Genomic DNA, 20,848 nt, shown 5'->3' with positions numbered 1-20,848 from the left:
ACAGTGGCTTGTCCTATAGTGCCAGGGCTGGGGAGGTGGTAGCAGGAGAAGCCCACAGTTTGCTGGCCAAATAATCTTCCTATTTAGTAAACTCCAGGTTCAGTGAGACATTCCATGTCCAAAAATGAGGTATGAGGGATGGAGGAAAGGCTCAGCAGTGTAGAGCACTTGCGGTTCTTGCAGCAGACCAGTGATGGTACATCCCACAGTGGGTTGGGCCCTGCTACACCAATTAGCAATCAAGGAAAATGTCTCCACAGGCATGCCTACATACAAATATGATGGAAGCACTGGTCCCCTCTTCTGAGATATGTTGAGATGACAACCAAGATTAGCTATCACACTAGTATACTAAACCCAGCTGGTTAGCAACACAGACCCCTAAACACCTGATGAAAAGAACATCATGGAAACACTTTGGTGAAGTTTGAATTGGGTATGATATTCAGAGAGCTACCAGCTCCCTACATCATGCGGGATCTGATGGGTATACTGAGGTTTTACAGCAGACATGTCTTCCTTTGTGAGACTAGCATTCTAAAATATCCACAGTAGGTGACTAGTATGAGGTAGGTAGCTCACTCTCAAATGACCCAGGAAGAAAATTTATTTGACCTAGTCATGCTGCTATAATAACAGCTTGATCAATCTCTTACTGAAGATAAAATGGCTGCTTCATAAAATGGTAAAGTGACACTGTAACCATCTTTATTTGCATAAGTGCACTATAATGTTCCTGCAGTGAGAGAATGGACCAACTATGCTTCTCGGAACTTACTGCCCTCATTAAGAGGTACAGACCATGCTTGCAACTTTTCTGCAAGGTAGCAAGTGTCTATTTCAAAGTAATGAGGAACATAATAATGATGATAGAAAAAGTGACACAGTCATTGGCATTTCATTTATTGTTGCTTGAGAATGGTAAGGTAGCTTGCTTTTAAACATATATTCTATTAGGATCTGTTAGCAATGGCTCTTATTGTTATTTTGGTGCTAGTTTGTTTTAAACACAGTAATTAACTTTGAAGATAAAATAGCAAGTTTGCACACAGTGATTTCGTTGGGAGGTCTGGTTTGATGGTTTAACAGGCCCTAATTTCACCCCAGTATCTTAGACATGAGTTCCCATCTATAGATGAGAAGGGAAAGCCTTGGTCTTGAGCAAGGAAGCTGACTTTCTGAGCTGGAAGATGTCCTGAGACACAAGAGTCTAGGATCCAGGTGGAACTAAGTGCATCTCTCTCTTTCTCCCTCCCTCCCTGTCTCTTCACCCTTTCCTCTTCCCCTGCCCCCTCAAAGTGTCTATAGATATATATTTTTTAAATGTACCGATTGGAATAGTTCACTTTAGTTCAAGGGACAGGAGTGGGGTTCATATGAAAGGAATGCTTATTTGTCTTCACACCTTCGGCAGGAGAAAATTGCTTCCAAACCTCCACCAGAAAAGCTGCACTTGTGCTTTACACATTCTCAAGGTTGTTGGAAGGAAACAAAAGGTGACAATATCACTCACACCTAATACTTCACTCTCCCTGGTAGCTCCCTTGTATTCCAGGAAAATACAAAGAATCAATTTGATTAGATGCTGGAAGCCATTGGAACCCCAAGCAAGCAACTATGACTCATGATCACCAAAGGTCTCAAACTGACTTGAGTAGAATTTCCATCTTCTGCAGGACATTAGATACAGTTAGAATGCCTTCTTTGAACATCTTAAGAACTAATCCAGTTACTTCATCCTGTCACAGTCATTGTATATCTACTCATGAATGTCAAGAACACAAATCTCTCCCAGCTTCAGATAGTCCCAAGCTCTTTCACATATCCTAACTATCAAAGAAACCATAGTGGACAGAACATGGGACTAAGAGTCATGGAGGCTTGGGTTCAAGTCTATATCCACATATTTACCAAATATGTTTACTAAGTGGAACCTTAGAAAGTGGAACTGACCTCTCTAGTGTCTTCATTTTGCTAATGGAGATAATGATAACTGCCTCCTATTGCTATGTGAAGATGAAAATAGATAATGCAGCTAAATGTATCTCCCATAACTGCAATATGTAGGTATGACCTATTTTACTCAGGAAGATGTAGAAAATATTTATACTATTTAATATATACTATCTAGCTTTCCTTATCCTGGGGCCAAATATCCACACATGCTAGAAACAAAAGAAAAGCAAATGCAGGGCTATGCTAACAAATGTTCCTATGGCCACAAACATGTCTATGTACACACAGACACACACATACACACACACATACATACTCACACACTCAAAAGTTATTCACATACTACAAAGTGATATCATCCACCCTTGAGATGAAAAGGTAGGAATTCGTTTGAATACTTAATTTTGAATAAATTTCAAATAAAAATTGTGAGTGTCCTCAAAAGAATTAGAGGATTTGACAATCTTGGATTGTCCTACATGACTGCACATGCTTTTTAGTAGAGTGTAAAATGAGTCAGTTCTGCCATGATCCTTGCTTTAGGATAATTTTCATAAAATCTTACAGCTTACAGAAGAGGAACTATCATCAGTCAGATTCTCTAAATCAGAAGGTTAAAACAAAATTTTCCCAAGAGCCAAAGGAGTATAAAACCCCAGCTATTTCTCATAGGGGGTACAAAAGGAAAACAAAGTAAATAATAATAATAAGTAAAATGTGCCATAATAAAAGACCCAGACATATAGATTGTATTTAAAGAGCTATTTTGGGCTATCACAACACATCTTCTAAATGCATAGCTGCCTTCATTTCCTTAACAGCATAGTTAAACATCTTTGATTATTTCTTTTTCACAGTCATATACTGTATTATAGGATGAACGGTGTTCCTCAATTTGGTATCAATCACACTCCAGGGCAAGCCCCATACCAAAGAGTAGTTGGCCAATATAAAACTGACTCCATGGCTTTTTTTGTGTGTATTTGCTTTTTACTTTGTTTTGGTATTTTTAATTTTTATGGTTTATTTATTTTGATTTTCACTCATTATTATTTTTAATATTTTTTGAGACACTGAAAGGTAAGTTTGGAGGGTGGGGAGGTAAAGAAGAACTGTGAGGAGATGGGAGAGAGAAAAGAAGATGATCAAAACATAAAATAATTAATTTAAAAATGTGTAAAAAGGTGGTAAAAGATACTTGAAATTCTACTTCATCCACTCTGTATATAAAATAAGATCTTTTAAAAAACATCAAAAAAAAATAGCGCAATAGGTTATATCCTAACCCAATGTGACTGGCATCCTTATAAAGAAGAAAATTTCAGCCAAGGTATGTTCATAGGATAGATAACATGAGTAGTAATGGTAGCCATCTAAAAGTAAAGAATTTCAGGGACTCAAAGAAGCTAGGAGAGACATGAGACATGTATAATCCCCAGGGCTGTCCTTTGAGACAAGTGGTCTTCCAGTGTCTGCATATAAGAGGATACATTTCCCATTGCTCTAAGTCATGAATCTATAGAACTTTGTAACAGCTTCCCAGAAAATGGAATCAGTGAATCCCAGAGAGATTACATTAATAGCTGGATTTCATATCTCATTTCATATATTTCATATATGGTTTCCAACATTCAGTCAGGTTTGAGAACCACTACAGGAAGTAGCATAATGGAGATGTCAACTATGTCTTCTTGATCCCAGAACTTTATGGAAATAATGTACTGAAATTACACACTGCAAATATACCTGATATGAGCCTTTTATTTTATATCTCTATATAATATTTTTCATCCTTTCTGATTACATAAAATTGAGGAATAATTCACCGAAACACTACATCCTTTCTTTGAAAGATGAAAATATGTTAACATAATGTGTGGTACATTTCCCCTGTCTAACTTCCATGAATTGCAAGAGAAAACATCTGGATCAGGCAAGAGATTCCCTTCATTAGAGAAAATCAAGCAAAGCTTATTAGTGGCTTTACCCTAGCAATACAGAGCAGTATATATGACAATTACTAATACTGGATGAGAGTCAACAAAGTAAGCTAGTCACTGTGCTACATGCGTTCACATACCTGCTATCATTTAAGCAATTTGAATTATCACACTGGTATAGTTAGGTACTGATGTTATCCCTTGCCACAGGCAACATACTTAATGGTGAAATGCTCTGAACTTCTTGGGAAATGGTCATAATAAATCGTGAATAACAAAAACAAAATGTACATAATCTAAATCTCTACTCCAATACTCTATCATCACCATATGTTGACTCCCATCAACTTCATTTATTAATAAATACAAAATCAAAACCTCTCTGGTATTGATGATCAGTGATTGCTATGGTTTCCTATATTTATCTTTAAGCACATTGCCTTAAACTACTCTTGTCTTTGACCTATCTTCTGTTATGGCAAAATCTAAAATTTTCCAATACATGAATGGATCTCATAATCTATGTTGAATGCATATAGGGGTTACGATATTTACTTATGTTTATTTATGAAACAGTGTAGTCCAGCCCAGCTTCCAATATGTGGCTGGTCATCCTCACTCAGACTCCTCAGTGTAGGAACTGCAAACTTAAGCCATAGTGCTCAGCTGCTGGTTTGGATTTTTTTAACAGTGTCTTTGCAGGTGGGTAATTGGAAGAGAGGGAAATGGGATTTTAAGACCTTGAAAGAATTGGAACTAATAATAAATTTTGGATGGATTACCAGTTAGTAAAATCTGCCTTCATTCTCTTTAAAAGCAAAGCAAATGTAGAACTACAGTCCTCTTGTTACTAGCTGGAGCACCAAAAATCCCCCAGTTTAGACTCTCTTAGAGATGCTGGCCCAACCTTGCATCCACCCATCTTAGTTTTCCTATTTAAGATGATTTGATTTTGATATGCAAAAGAGAACAATCAAATGTGAGGGAAGATTATATTGTCACAACACCTTCACCTCCTGCCTACTCTAATTATGTGGTCTGATAGAGAAGGTGATTAAAACCATGCTATCAAAACACATAAAATATATTCCTCAAGTATAAAAATTTTCCTGCATCTAGCTAGTACTGATGGAGTCACCATAAGTAATTTATCATACTTGGGGGAGAACCTAAATGGGCCCTGAACATAGCCAGCGATGGCATTTATGTGGAATGCTTGTCAGGCATTCCTATAAAGTAACTTTGTGTTCCTGATCAAAAAATTATTCAGATCATCATAGTGAATATATAGAGTGTGGCTTTGGGGCTAATTACAAGACTATATCTCATCAGTGTGGCTATGTTTCTGAACAAGAATGCTGTTTATGAAGATGGAAATAGTTTGCTTATCTCTTTTCCCTATCTACCCATTCATGTATAGGAGGGAGATCCATGCATGGAGTCACAGTGCAGTTAATGGGTGCAGAATGCTGTTTATTACTGAGAAAACACTGAAAAGAAAACAAATCATTTTGAAGGGTGAAAATTGATTGGGAGAAAATTAAGAGTAATCAAAGATTTTAATTTGAGAAGGAATCACTCTTACCTGGGATGTCAGGTGCAAATAGGAAATGAAATTGAAATTTCTAAGAATAAAATGAAAGGAAGACAGAAAGAGAGAGAGAGAGAGAGAGAGAGAGAGAGAGAGAGAGAGAGAGAGAGAGACTCATAAACAGAGTCATCATAACAAAGACAAGGACTATTCTGAATAGCAGGCTGCTTTTTATTGCAGAACTGGCTTTCAATGTGCTTCTCTCAAATGGCAAGGACTATGGACCCTACCACCCTTTAAGCAACTTGGGTAGGATATTGCCATTGATGAGCACATTCTTTTCCAGCTTTTGACTAGTCCAATTCTCCTCATACTCATTTGATTTCAACTAAACTGACAAGCTGCCAACTAAGTCTTGCTTAAGCATGGAACAACTCCCATAAATCAGAGCCATAAATGGAAGCTCCCTTACATTGTGCTTACATCTGTAGGTACATTTGGTCTACAATGGCTTCCTCTATGACACATTAGGGTACATGTAAGTATGATAGGGTCATTATTTTCTTCTGATTTTTAGCACAGAGCTCTTAACACAGGAGATACTCAACAAATACCAGCTGGATGTAGTATATTACTGTAATATGGAAAAAATAGGCAGAATCGGTCCATATTTACATTCCCTATATATTCTTTATAGTGATGTACAAAATCTCATCATCCTCAAATGTATCTCTGCCATACAGTACACTGTCATAGATTCAGTTGAAATATTATGACTTTAATAGTTAGGTGTCAGTCAGTAGAGATTAGAGAAAGGGACAGTGAGGGAAGCTGTAAGGGGACTGGAGAACTGTTATCTGAGGGGAGTTGGATAGGAGGGATGAGTTCTATTGGTATCTATAGTTCAGAAGAATTAATCATAAAAAATTCTTTAAGACAAACATAGTATGTACTCACTCATAGTAGGATACTAGATGTAAAACAAAGATGACTAGACTGCTACACAACTCCAGGGAGGCTACCTAGAAAACAGGATCCTAGGCAAGACCCAGGGATCACCCAATGACAGAGAAATGGATGAGATCTACATGAACAACCTGGACGACACTGGGAGTAATGAAGGGCAAGTTTCAAGGGAAAGAGAGCTTAGGAGAACAGGAGATCCCAGCTGGATCAAGAACAGAAAGGGAGAACGAGGAATAACAGACCATGATAAACGAAGACCAGACAAGAACAGGAAGAAGCAAAGTGCTAGAGAGGTCTCCAGAAGTCCACAATGATACATCCTCTATAGACTACTGGCAATGGTCGAGAGAAAGCCTGATCCGACTTAGTCTGGTGATCAGATGGCCAAACACTCTAACTGTTGTGCTGGAACTCTCATCCAATAACTGATAGAAGTGGATGCAGAGATCCTAGGCCAGGCCCCAGGTGGAGCTCCAGGAGTTAAGTCCAATTGTTGAGAAAGAGGGGGGACTGTAAGAGTGTGAATTGTTGCTATCAAGATTTCAAAAGCACAGGGACAGATAGCCAAACTAATGGAAACACATTGATTATGAACCAAAAGCTGTGGAGCCCTCAACTGGATCAGGCCCTCTGGATAAGTGAGACAACTGAATAGCTTGAACTGTTTGGGAGGCATCCAGGCTGTGGGACCTGGACCTGTCCTTAGTGCATGAGCTGGCTGTTTGGAACTTTGGGCTTACACAGGGACACTTTGCTCAGCCTGGAACGAGAGGACTGGACCTTTTTTTATTTATTATATTTGTGTTTTAATTTTACACATCAGTCATGGGTTCCCTGGTCCTCCTCCCTCCTGCCCCCATCTTTCCACCAGCCCCTCCCCTCCATTCCCATCTCCTCTAGGGCCAAGACTCCCCTTGGGATTCAGTTCAACCTGGTGGATTCAGTACAGGCAGGTCCAGTCCCCTCATATAGTATAATTTGATACATAAATATTTTGTGTAAGTTGTCTCACTTATCCAGAGGACCTGATAAAATAATCATGTTGACAATGAGTTAGAAGCTTTGTCACTGCTGGCTAGCCTTCAGAGCATAGGAAGTTGGTTAGTAAGCAGCTGGGGAAAAGTCAGCAATGGTCTTCTTCAGCTTTGGAACTTGTATGCTAAAATCCCAACTTGGCAAGCAAGAGGTACTTACTGGTGCAATACTTGGACAACAGTTATGTGGCTAATTGATTTCTGGTTGGATCTGAGGTGTATGTAAGAGGAAGTCCATGCCTGGTATTATAGACCTAGCTAAGGGCCAATGACTAGGGACACTGTAAGTGCTAGGGATGAATCTATTACTCTTGTTTTGCTGAATGGATACATGGTCACACTACCATCTAAATGTGTATATTTATTCCCATATATTGCTGTTGTCAGCCTTGATATAAGTTTCTTTTTGTACAAATGGCAGTTAAAGCAGAGATTGTTGTTTTATCAAAGTATTACAGACAAGTCACTGCTGGGTGCTCAGCACCCATAATGTCCCCTATAAAGCTCAGAACAATGACAGAATGACTATAAGATTTTATAAGGAGAAGTGGGCCATGTGTCATGGTTTTAGGGGCCATGATATGTGTCATGACACTCATGAATTCAACACTGCTAAAGCTTACTTCATTGAGCCTGTATAGACCTAAGTCTTTCAACATAGAGTCATAGGTGGAGAGGGGTTCAAGGGCCCTGCACAATACATGGTAATGGCTGATAGAGCAAATATTGTGTACAGAATCTGGAGCTATGATGGGAGAATCCATGGAGGCAATTTAGAAGTATGACATGAGGGGTTCTATAGATTTTAATTGGTGAGATGAAGCAGTTTAATGACATTGGGGTATTAGATACAATTTTAAAGCAGAAAAAAGTCTCTCATGTATCATATATCTTATTCTTAGCAAAACCTAACATGCACAGTGGAGCCTTATAAAAAGGATCATTGTTTTCTTATCACTACAGAATGCTGCCTTAATATTATTGGTTATTTAAACACATAAATCATACCACTACTGTTAATAAGAAAGGGAAAAAGTGCTACCCGTCAAACTACAGCCCACCTAGTTGGTAAGCTGCCTGGGCAATTTAAAAATATGTGTGCATTTATGTTAGTTCATTTTCTGTTACTGTATCTAAAACTCATAAGCAGCGTCACTTATAAAGAAGAAAAGCTTCTGAGTCCTAGTTCTGAAAGCAGTGACTCAGAAGCCATACCAAGTCCATTTGTTACCTTTATTGTTCCTTTTATCAAATACTTGACAAGAGCAATGTAAGGAAGGTTTGATGGTATGACACTCCATCATGACAAGGACTGTTTGGTAGCAGGGGTATGAGGTAGTTAGACAGATTGCATCCACAATTAGGAAGCAGAGAGAGATAAATGCCCTTGTTTAGCTGACTTTTCCCTACTTATTGAACCTTTAACCCATGGATAGCAGCACCCACATTCCAGGTAGGTCTTTTTCCCCAGTTAAACCTCCCTGGAAATGCTCTCATGAAGATATGGAGAGAGGCATATTTCCAAGGTGATTCTAAACTCAGTCAAGACAACAAATCTAATCATTGCACAGATTGAGGTCTCTTGCCAGTGGAGACTCTTTTGGTGTCCTTAGAAAGCACAGAATATCACATGGGGAGAGAAGCTGAGCCAGTCCTCTTGTTATATAGAATGTTTCTTAAGTGCCAGCTCAGCGCTCTCTCTCTCTCTCTCTCTCTCTCTCTCTCTCTCTCTCTCTCTCTCTCTCTCTCTCTCTCTCTCTGTCTCTCTCTCTCTCTCTCTCTCTCTCTCTCTCTCTCTCTCTCTCTCTCTCTCTCTCACTAGGCTACAGTTTCACTTAATCAAGATCACTCCCTCCAGGCACTATTTAATCTTAATTAACTTCAAAAGGATTCCTATTGCAAATACATAACAGCAGTCCGATTAAGGCATCACTTTTTTTTTTTTAATAACCCACAGTTCACATGAAATTCAATATGAGCTTTTGTAGAGCCCTTCAAATCATACCAGTGCATATGCATGCATTTGGGAATGGGTGTTATTTAGTATTGGGATTACAGCTTTTCTTCTCCAGTTGGTTAAAATCGTTAGCAAACACACACTCTTCTTGGCCTCACACACCCACACAGGAAACAACTCCACAAACATCTGGATTCTGGCAGTTTTGTCATACAAATACTGTTTTAATTGGGACTTGTGAGCTCCAGAAACCAGCAGGATGAGCCAATGCAAGTGTTGAGGCACCTTCAACTTCTGAGATCCCTATGTTGTTCTATCTTGGCAAAAAATTTACTTCTCTCCTGGCAAAATTGCTAGGGCTTGTATTTGTGCTGAAGCAGCAGCTATGCCCACTTTGCAGAACACTGGCCACCTGAAAAACAGCCACATAGAAAAGAAGTACTCCCATAGAAGATATGGGCTCTTTTTAATCTTATTTATAAAAGCGGCAATTATGCCTGCAGAGGAATGAAGCACACCGGTCCTTTGGCAGATTTCCAGAGAGGAATGCAATGTCCCCTGCATTTAACCTTGAAGTACACTTCCTCACAATCCCGTCATGATTGATAATAGCTGGAGACAAGCAAACTGCTGAGACTTCAAGTGCCTGATTACAGCATTCACTCCTTTTTTGTTTTTATTTTTATTTATTTATTTTTTTAAAGAAGAGATACTCTGCTTCTTTTTCCTGTCAGGTGGTAATTCTTCCAGCTGAAACACTGAGTCATCCCCTCCTCCCTTGCTTTGGAAATGTAGGTCCTGCTGAAGTAGGGCTGGTGGTTATGAAGAAGCAGCAGAGTTAGTTCTGGAGTTCCACCTTTATTATGTTTTTGAGCAAAGATCTTACTACATAGTCTAGGCTAGTCTTGATCTCTTCCTCAGCCTCCCAACTGTGGAGATTATAGGCATGTACCTTCATGGCTGGCTTTGAGTGCCACATTTGTTGCTATTTCTTGTAGGACCCTTGTGAAACTGTTGGTGGTGAGACTTGTCATATTTAACCCCTTACTTGAATTTTTTATACACGAAATGTAGTCAAGCTCTCATTGTCATTTCATCATCACTTTGTCCAGGTGGACTGTGGCAGATGTTTTTACTCCACTATCCCCTGGTTTCATCTTTGCAGTTCCAGCTATTTTTTCCTTTTATTTTGTGTGAATCTGTTTCTGGCATCATTTTAACTGATTTAATACACCATTTCGAACTGATTTCATTTTTCCATGATCACTGTTTTCTCACGTCTTAGACAAAATATTTATAATTATTATTATTTTTTTTTTTGGTCTTTCCAGACAGGGTTTCTCTGTGTAGCTTTGCGCCTTTCCTGGAACTCACTTGATACCCCAGGTTGGCCTCGAACTCACAAAGATCCGCCTGGCTCTGCCTCCCAAGTGCTGGGATTAAAGGCGTGTGCCACCACTGCCTGGCTATATTTATAAGTTTTAATGGTTAGATATAAAGTTTTAAAAGGTTTTCTTTTATGCATATATTGCATTTTAAACCTATTCTCCTTCCAACATCCTTATTGTAACTTTTCACTCTTAACACTTCCTGCTGGTCCCATTTGTCCCCCAGACAGTTTATTGGAGAACATATCAGAAATCAAACTGACAAAACAGATACCACACTTGACCTTAGCAAAAAGACTGAGAAGCAATTGATGTAACTTTAATAGCTATCCTTCCTCAATGGGAGAGCCCCTTTCATTTTGTTATTCATTTATTCAATGAAAATGTTTTTCACTTCTACTATAGACCAGGGTTGTACAAGTCTATCCAGATACGGAGAAAATTACTATGCAGGGTTTATGCTCCAAAAAGTTAAGAAGGGGTAGACAAATATTCCTCTAATACAGTGGAATGTACACTAAGGGAGGTTTAATTCAAATGACATTAAGAGCATGTGTAAAGTGACAAATGAAAAATAGCCCTCAAAATTGTCAAGATATAAGACATGGAGACAGAAGCTTTATGGGAGTGCACTAAGGAAAGACTGGAGATTAAAACATATGAGACACATTTTTCAGGTCACTATGTTACAAAAGGAAAGTGAGACTGGACCCTGATTGCAAGAATTTTTCATTTAGCTTGCTTCTTAGACGGGATGACACAGTATGTTTACAGTTAGGCTAATCTGGTAAATACTCAAATATTGCACGAATAGGAGAGAGGAGACTGCCTTAGCACAGTTTTCAAGGGGAGTAAAATGGGAGGACTGCAGTACAGATATGGTTTGTTTGGCTGCAGTTTTGCTGAGGTGGGAGGAAGAAGCACAGGATAGATATTTAAGAGTGGGGGAAGGGTTGATTGATAGGAAGTACAGAGTGACATACTCTAGCAAGGTGGAGACCCATGGAGACAGAAGTGCCATAGCTGACTCAGCACTGATGTGAGCATTTCTCCATACAAATCCCACTCCTTAGCCTTAGAAATCCTAAAGAGAAAGAGTTAGCATGAAGTTTGTTTGCAAAGTAGAATAGAGAGAAAAGTAGCCAGTACTTGAAGATGTGACCAAGGATGTCTCAGGACAGCTGTAATTACACTGGAGAGGGAGAGCAATGAAAATGGTACAATTGCTGTGATGTGGAAAAGTGGAAGATGGTTGTGAGAACAGGAGATTGGGATCTGGGATCTGGGAAACTGCATTCCTATTGGATAACAAGTTCAAGGGTACTTTCAAAGAATGATTGACTGGAATCAGGGAGACCATAAAAGGTACTTAGAAAAGGGATGCAGACAATGGGATTCAGGCCAGATGGCCCATGTGAATTCTGAAATGATCAAAGAGTGTGTTTAGAATTGTGACAAACAGAAATATTGCAGAACAATCCTTTTTCTACAATATAAATATGTGTTACTCTCCTTGGTTAATAAAAAGCTGACAGGCTATGGCTGGGCATGAAGTTTAAGCCAAACTGAGAATGATTAGAAGATGGAGGGCAAAGTCAGGAGAGACACCAGCCAGCTGCCCAGGAAGCCAGAGGTCAGGTAAAACCACAAGCCATGTGCCAATACATAGACTAATAGAAATGGGTTAATTTAGTTGTAAGAGCTAGTTAGTAACAAGCCTGAGCTATTGACCATTTATTTATAATTAATATATCTCTCTGTGTGGTAATTTGGGAAGCAGTTGCCCAGGTATTCGGGAGCAGGTGGTCAGGACAGGAAATGTCTGTTTAAACAGAAGGCTGCACATGAAAATATCAAAGAAATGAAAAACAATGGATAAAGTACAATGGATACCTACAGTACCCAGGATTTACAGTTTGTCAGCATTTGTCAATGGCCTTTCAGAAGGTGATTAGCACAAAAGGCATGGCTATCTAATCTCTGGCCTCTGATAGGCAGAGTCGGGGAGGCAGAGATTTTTCTGTGTGCTTTTCAGGAGACACCAAAGAAGTTGAATTATCAGAAAAAAGAAAAGAAAAAAAAACTTGATCATTATGAATGAAAAGATGAAGGAAAGCAAAAAAAATATGTACTGTATATCTGTAATGACAGGACACATTCTAATATGGTTTTCTGAAGAATGATGTACTAAAAAAAATGTAAAATTCTATCAGTAATAGATAGTACACGTTCTCTTGTCCTAAGGATGAACAATGTATTTCAAGACCTTAGAGTGATAAACATTTGGTATTTAAAAGTCAAAGAAGATTTTTATTTTCTTTTTTGTGGTTCATGGTAACTTGACAAGTGGATTAGATATGAAAGTAGGGTGAGCTGGGTGGGGGGTGCAGGGAAATTCAGACTCAGACTCTTGGAAAGCATAGCCTATATACAAACTTATAGCTTCCAACATGCAGAAGTGATATCACAGTGATTGAAACAATCATTATCAGTACCCCAAAGTATTCAATGTACTCTAATGTCCAGGTATGAAAAAAATAAAAATGGAAGAGATATTTAAGCAAATAAATATGAAGAGGCTTTGAGAATAGAGAAAGAGAAAGAGTGCATTTTGAGCCCAGAACATTCCTTCATGGAAATTTAGGAATGATGTTTGCTCAATGTGACACTGGATAACCTGCATCTAGAAGATATGTTTAGAATTGCACCAGACTAGCACTCACAAGCATGAAGGAAAACTATTCTCCCAGCAGAGACATCACATTTTCAATTCCACATAAGGACCATGAGCGCTGATGGAGTCTGTGATCACAGGCTGATGATCTATAACATGTAGTTATAAAGATAAATGGGTTCTAAATGGATCTGATGATGGTACTATTTACACTTCTGGCATTTACTCTTTTAAAAGTCTATGGACTCATTTGAGGGATATATGTTCTTTGTAATTAAAGATGATAACTGGGCTCCTTAATGAGCCCATAGGGTACAATACATTGTCGATGTGAGCATTGTACTCTTTTCATTTGTCAGTAAGCAGCTTGCTAGACTCTTCCCATAGTCTTTCTGTTTAATTGAAGAGAATAGCGTAGTCCTTGAAAAGAAAAAAAAATTAACTATTTATTTGACATAATCAGGGAATGAATATTTATTCCTTTGTCTCAATTCTCTGCATTTTATAGCCCTAAAAATGCCCATTTGAAGGAAAACAGCCTGTGATAGGATTCATTCAAACTGGTGTATTTCCTTATACAAGTGAAAATAAAATGCTTTAAGGTTTTCTTGCCTCCTGAGACTTGGTATCCTTGGTGCTGGAGCAGGAGCTACCAAAACAAGACCGAGTCAGCTAATTTTTCCAGCAAATATGCCAATATCTACATCATACGATCTCTATGTGTATTAAATGAGATAAAGTCCTAGAGATAATGCCTAGAGAGTGTTTAGAATTGATTATGGAGCAGACTAAACTATCTAAACTAGCTGTCTTTAGCTTTAGCTTTACCTGGTCAGCATTGTAATAAGTGCAATCAAAATTTTCCTCAGCTTTGTAGATGAAATGGTAGCTCAGCAGGGAAATGTATTTGCCATTAAGCTTGTCAGTATAGGTTTGATTCCCTGAGCCCAAGAAGTGTCAGGAGAAAACTGGCTCCTCCAGATTGTTCTCTGATCTTTACATGTACACTGTGGTGAACACACACACACACACACACACACACACACACACACACACACACAGAGAGAGAGAGAGAGAGAGAGAGAGAGAGAGAGAGAGAGAGAGTTTTTAAATTAATGGCTATTTGTATTATACATTTTATTTTTCAGTTGAAGCTGTCCAGGTAAAGAATAATAACAATTAGTCATTTATACCTAGTGAGTGACATAGTTTAACTCTTTAGAACAATTTTCTTCAACTTTAATAAAATGATGCCATCAGAGTCACATGTGTCCAGTGGTCCTATATTATGGGCAGTATAAGTTTTCATTCCATGTATTTAATTATGGACACTTTTTACTGTGATGTATACTTTTGCCCAACTGCATTAATTCTCTTCAACCATTGGATTTTATGCCTTTGATAGTTTCCGATATAAGAAACCTGGCTCTTAGATTTACTAGAACTGTGAAGAGTATAAAATAGATTTTGAACGAAAGCCAGAGGGACTCTTTTATGAGCAAGGCCATGAAATTTGGAGTATGAAATTGGTAACATCCATATTGGTTATTGGAAAAGCTTTCATGAATTCAGTTTAACTCAGCAGCACTTCTCAAGTATATGTCAGGTGTCTGCTATATTAGGTCCAGATCACTGTCATCACTACTTTTTCAAAGACCAAAATTCTAGTCCACAGGAAATGACAGTGTAAGAGCCACACAACTTGTATACAGATGTTCATGGCTGCTTTATTAACAATGGCTATGTTGGAAAACCAATAAATATCCATGACTAGGTGGAAAGTCTTCAGCACACAATACTATTCAGTAATAAAAAAATAATCAATCAATCAATCAATCGATCAAAAATAAGCAAACTATTGATACATGGCACAGATAAACTTCAAAAGCATGATGCTAAGTAATAGGGACAGTTGTCTCAATAATAGTACTATTCTGGTGTTTTTGTAAATATCATTGAAATGCAAATTAACATGGTAAGTCAGAGGGAGGAAGTATGAAGGATGGAACAGGGGCATTGGAAAACTTCAGAAGTGATAATACACTTAGTATTTAGATTATGACACTAGTTTTTTCCCCTTCATTTTTATTTTCATATCATAGCATGGATATACAGGTATTTATGAAAGGCAGAGGTAAATGCTTGGTGTCTTTATTAATTGGTCTCTATATTATTTCTTTAAAGAATTTTGTTGTTGTTTGTATTTTCTTTTAATGTGGGGATGTAGAGATGACTCAGTAGTTATTAGCACTGTGTGCTTTTCCAGAGGATCTGGGTTTGATTCCTAGCAACCACATGGTGGCTCACAACCATCTGTAACTTCAGTTTCAAGGGCTCTAACACACTTTACTAGGCAGCCAGGAAACAAGGAACACACATGGTATATATGCATATATATAAATACAAAACACTGATACATAATTATTAAGTGTCTCTGTGTGTGTGTGTGTGTGTGTGTGTGTGTGTGTGTGTGTGTTTCTGTGTATGCACCTGTGAATGCAGAGGCTTCACAGAGAAAGGCTTCAGATTCTCTAGAACTGGGATAACAGGTAGGAGTGACATGGATGAGGGATACTGAATTCCAGTCCTCTGTGAGCAAATGCTCTTGACCACAAAGCCATCTCTCCAGACCAACCCTTTACCTTATTTCTTAAGTCAAGTATTTCAATGACCAGAAAGCCTAAGAAATCTTCCTACTTCTGATTTTTTTGTCCCAGAGACTACAGTCATGAGCTTCTCCACCAGACTTTCTTTTGGACATAAAGAAAGGATCAAACTAAGGCCTTCATGTTTACATAGCACCACTTCACCAACTGTTGTAGTTTGAATTAGAAAAGTCCCTAACAGCTCAGGTATTTGAACACTTGGTCCTCAGTTGGTGGCACTATTTGGAGAGGTATGGGATCTTTGGGAAGCAGAGCCTTACTGGAGAAAGTACATCATTATAGGGGCTGTGAGGCTTTCCTGTTCTTTCTCTGCTTTCATTGGGCAGATGAAATGAGATCAGCAAGCTTCCTGCCCCTGTCTCCATGCCTGCCTGTTAACATGCCTTCCCTATCATGATGGATTTTCTATTTCTGTGGATTTCTCAGCCAAATGAAAGTTTTTAATCCTTAATTTATTTTTGTCATGCACTGAGGTAGAAAGGTAACTTCAGGTTTGACATCATCCTGGACTAGATAATGAGTTCTCAGACAGTCTGGTTACAGAACAAGACTGTATCTCAAACAAAACCATTTTTATCTCTATCTATGCATAATGTATTAAATTTAAGTTTGATTAAACTTAAGCTAAAATGTCCTTCCATTAGTTCCTGACTCCACTTTCCAAACCAGTTGAGTTCATGCCCTCTTTTTGTGTCATATCATTACAGTTCATGCTTTACTTTTACATAGTGAAACAAAATTGTGTGTTACAAAGTACTTCTTTGCCCCTGGACTGTAAACCCTGAAGGAACAGGGGGTACTTTTCCTCTTGGTTTTGTGTTTTCTGAAGATTTAGCATAATAAATTAATGACTGAAATATTGAGGGTCTCACTTGAGCCAGTATCTGGGAATTTGTCACTTCATTAAGCCATTTCCTATGAGGACAGAGCAGCTGGGTGCTGACCAATGTCGAGCTCCAAAATGTGACAATTTACTGTACTAAGGAATGGTAGCCAGAGATGGGAGTGTAATCAAGCTGGAGAATGAGGTAGATCTCTGGTGATGCTTTAATATGGTAGTTATGCAAAGGCAAGCATACACACACACACACACACACACACACACACACACACAGGGGTGGGGGGGATAGAAATGTTACATAATATTCTATGCCTATGTCCTGCCTTAGATACAACAAAGAACAAGAATTACATTATTATACCATTGTTGGAAGCTCAAGAGCAAAGAAAGACTTTTGTGCATATTAGATATAGCCCTCAGGGAGCATTTCTTCTGTAATAAAGTGATACCATAAATCATTCTGGGCTTCCACTGCCATTGATTGAGGTGGACTCTGAGCTCATTGCCCTCTGCAAGATGGCAGGTTAGATACCTTGATTGAGAACGGATAGTTCTGATTCCTGGGAGAAATGGCTAGATCAGAGTGATTAATTTCAACTAAATTGAAAATGCTCATGAAATAAATGCAAGAAACAACCTTTATGAAAATGTTTAGGATCATGTTAGTGTTTATAGCAAAATGTAACCCAAGGGGCTAAGGATAACCTTAAAGGAGACTTCTCTGAAGACACTGAGAGTCATGCAGTGTAAAATAAAATTCTAATGGACAAGTGAAAGATCACAGTTATCTGGCTATTTTTGGATAATCAGTGAGTTGTGAACTTGATATTTTTCCCAGAAGTATCTCAGCAAACCTTCACTGGATGTTATTTTAATTGAATTTGCATTCACTTATACTATATGTTGATCATGAAATTTAAGGCATAATCTGTACCTACCCTCAAGAAGCAGTTTTTCTCTTTAAACTGTTTCCCTGGGCTATGTGCTACTGGGACAAGGCGTGCTAAAAGAATGTGAAAAGAATATTGGAATTGAATGACAGAGATGAGCACATTTTCTTGGGTCCAGAGAAGAAAGATTCCGGCGACTAGGACAGAGCAGAAAAGGTAGGCTTGGACATTGTTCTTGAAAGATGTATGAGGCTGAGGCTGTGAAAGAGGAGGGCTCAAGGTACCCACATATGTGATACAAGAAAATGTGTGATGAAGATGGTATAGAAAGCCTGCAGGAGTCTTCTTTCTATAAGAAATACAAAAAGTTAAATAAAAATCATCTTAGCTGAGATTGATGGATACTTACCCTTGAGACAAAACTTAATAAGAAACCATTGAAGACTATGGGAATGTGAGCAGGTAGGTAGTACTCTATCAATTCCCAGTAATACTTACTATTTTTATTATTTAGATTAAAATTCTTTTAAAAAGATGTTTTTTTAATTTTATAATTTAATTTAATTTTACATATCAGCCACGGATTTCCTGTCCTCCCTCCTCCCGACCCCTCTGCCCTCCTTCCAACCCACCCACCCCCAATTCCCATCTCTTCCAGGGCAAAGAATTACATGTTCATATGTGTGGCTACATACATGTGGGTTCAGGTGCATGAAGAAGACAGAAGAGGGCATCATATCCAGAGGAATTCCAGTTACAGGCAATTATGAATCACCTGACTTGAGTGCTGAGAACTGAATTCTATTCCTCTGCAAGAAGACTATATGTTCTTAAGTGCTGAGTCATTTCAGATTTGGCCTCAGAGTCTTTTTGTAGCATAGGACATGTTTGAGAGTTAGTCTACTAGGTAAGATCTATTTGCTGTCTTTGCCTTCAGGATTCATTTTACCGTTTTAATGGCTGAGAACATTGTGTTCTTTGTCTTTCATCTGTTTCTGAGTTTACTTTTACGTCCTTTTTAAACTTTTGAAACAGAGTCTCTTCTAGTGGGCTACTAAATTTCATAATGGGACTTGTCTTTATGGATGATCTTGAAGTTAACCTGGGGTTAGGATTACAAGACAACAAATGTTAACATATCCTTTTCTTTCATTATTAAAGATATGCATGCCATACTGAGGCCTGTATCAGCAAATTAAAAAATACACATTTTCTGTGTATGCTTGATTCAGTCAAATAATGCTATTCTGATCTTACATATTGATGCTATATACAGAACTATGCTTTAGAACTGCTTAAGGTTTTGTTTCATTACATTTTGCCTTAATAGTAACAATTGTAGGCAAAGTAGAAATCACATTTTAAGTCAAGGAAAGATAAAATAATCTAAGGCCACAACTACTATAAACAAAGGTTTAAGTAAAGTTCTACTAATTTTCATGTATCTTATGATAGGTTCACTACAACAAATATAATTCCTTCTTTTTTGTGAATAAAGATACTGGGACTTAAAGGTGAAAAGAAATAAAATATACACATAAATTTGAGTCATCAGGTTCCAATATTTTACCTACTATGGTATACTATAATCATATTATCAATTATAAGAACTTACCATGTGCTCCTGTTTCTACTTAGAGTTTTCTACATATTTTGGGGTTCTGATCATCGTGTACTTATAAAGGGATAACACTGACTTTGCTTCCACAGATAGGAAGCAAAGGCTGCTCAGCCCACACTGATGAGAAGTAATGGAACCAGGATTTGAAGTCTAGGTTCAGAATCAAAGCTTTGTAGTAGTGTATTTTACTGCTTCTCATGGGATGATAGAATGGTTAAAGTGGAGTCTGGTGATAGTTGTGGGTTAAGTGAGGAAGAAACCCACTCCCTTAGGGAATCAGAGAGCTTTCATGCTGTGAAGACTTGTTAAAAACTGGTTATGCAATCAAAATGCAGAGTTGTAGAGCCCAGTCTCAACTGATACATCTATAACAAAACTGCTGTGCCTAAGGCTTAGTGATCAGTATGGAGGAGGCAGAAAGATTATAAGATTCAGAAGAACAGGGAGTTTGTTGTCAGATTTTTTTTCTCCTAGAAATGTCAGAAAGGCTTCACCCATGATGTCTCATCAACATGGCTACTTAAAAGAACAATACCAATAGTCATGCTAACACAGGCATGGGAAAGCTCACAAGGTTCAACCCTAGACAGAGAAATAAGTAACTAAGAAATGCCGAGAGTTGATGAAATAGTCTTCCCCAGGGAAGATCATACCAATTGGCTATCCAATACAAATAATCAGCCCTGAATACATATACATTATATATGTATATATATATATGTGTGTGTGTGTGTGTGTGTGTGTGTGTGTGTGTGTGTGTAATGTATATTAAATAAATTAAAGTAAAAGAAGCCATTAATTTGAAAGATAGCGAGGGGGAACACAGGAGGTATTAGAAGGAGGAAAGGGAAGGGGGAAATGAAATAATTATAATCTCAAAAAAATTATTTACCATCTCCCAAAAGGAAAATTATACAGTCCAGTCTTGAATTAAAAGCTTCAAAAGTTTCCTTGAATAATTGCTTTGCTTTAAAATGTGCTCAGGACCATGCCTGGCACCTCACATATATTATCTCATTTAATCCTCATAGCCATTCTAGTTGGTTAATGTTTTTGTCAATTAGGGAAACAGTATGCAATTCCCAATGAACTCCAGCAGTTCCTATTTCCCTGGTGAAAGAGGAGATGAACATCTCTGCCTTATAAACACATTGAATGCTTTCTTCTTTTTCATTTTTGTATGGATGCCATCCTTTTAAGGTTATAAAGAAAACACGAGGGAGTTTATTACATGGTTTTGATAAAAAAATATATATATATAGGATCCAAGCTGTATCTATTGTGCTATGTTTGCTATACAAAGGAAGTAGGAGAAAAAGGAAAAAAAGAGAACGAGCTAGAGAGATGGCTCAGAATGAGGGGTACTGGGAAAAGTGAAAGGAGA

At 38.1% G+C, this 20,848-nt stretch overlaps 1 protein-coding gene and 1 pseudogene across 1 annotated transcript in view; both read right to left on the bottom strand.

The window, feature by feature from the left end:
* The window catches only part of Grm7 (glutamate metabotropic receptor 7), a 918,190-nt gene that overhangs the window by 808,651 nt on the left and 88,691 nt on the right, over window positions 1-20,848 (bottom strand). The gene's annotated exons all lie outside the window — the stretch shown is intronic.
* Window positions 10,976-11,081, bottom strand: LOC118581000 (annotated as a pseudogene).

Source organism: Onychomys torridus, chromosome 3 (assembly GCF_903995425.1).
Source record: "Onychomys torridus chromosome 3, mOncTor1.1, whole genome shotgun sequence".
Lineage (NCBI taxonomy): Eukaryota > Metazoa > Chordata > Mammalia > Rodentia > Cricetidae > Onychomys > Onychomys torridus.
This window is presented reverse-complemented; position numbering and strand designations above follow the sequence as displayed.